This window comes from Limulus polyphemus, unplaced genomic scaffold (genome assembly GCF_000517525.1).
Source record: "Limulus polyphemus unplaced genomic scaffold, Limulus_polyphemus-2.1.2 Scaffold1157, whole genome shotgun sequence".
NCBI lineage: Eukaryota > Metazoa > Arthropoda > Merostomata > Xiphosura > Limulidae > Limulus > Limulus polyphemus.
The window spans coordinates 177,822-178,440 of record NW_013666767.1 but is presented as its reverse complement, the minus strand read 5'-3'; the positions used below and the strand labels follow the sequence as shown (position 1 = coordinate 178,440).

At 27.8% G+C, this 619-nt stretch overlaps 1 non-coding gene across 1 annotated transcript; it reads left to right on the top strand.

The window, feature by feature from the left end:
- Positions 1-450: 450 nt before the first annotated feature.
- On the top strand, positions 451-523 carry Trnav-uac. Its single transcript has one exon. It is a non-coding gene; the product is annotated as a tRNA-Val (tRNA).
- Positions 524-619: the final 96 nt, after the last annotated feature.

The following is a 619-nucleotide window of genomic DNA, read 5'->3' as shown; positions in this document are numbered from 1 at the left end:
CAATTTCACAAATTAACTTTAATAAATTTAATCGAAGTAACAAATTTCTGTCAAAGTTAGGCATTACAAAATATCTTTTAACAGTTAAAAATAGGATTTCGGCATCTATTGTTTTTGTCTGTTTAGAGGTTTTTATTGAAAACTAAATATACAAAACCTAAAACTAGTAAAAGCCAAATAGCTCTGCAAAATGGTTTATCCCTCAAAGATAGTAATGAAACCAGCTGTTGTATTTTGTAAAACTCGAATCAACGATTAAAGTGGCATCTACCGAGAGAAACAATAATATGTGAAATTTGGTTATAAAGTTTTGAAGGTTATTATGAATATCGATACATGTCATTTAAATTTTGAAACAAAAAAAATATCAAAAAATATTTAATAATTTAAAATGAAATAATTAAAAAGATATATATAATAAATTTAATGTATATAAAATACTTAACAGTTGGTTCCGTAGTGTAGTGGTTATCACGTTTGCTTTACACGCAAAAGGTCCCCGGTTCGATCCCGGGCGGAACCAGTTAATACTTTTAAACATTTTACATATGCTGCAATGTTTTCAATTTTATCAAACAAATAGTACCGTTACAGCCACCAGAACTGTGAGAATAAATAC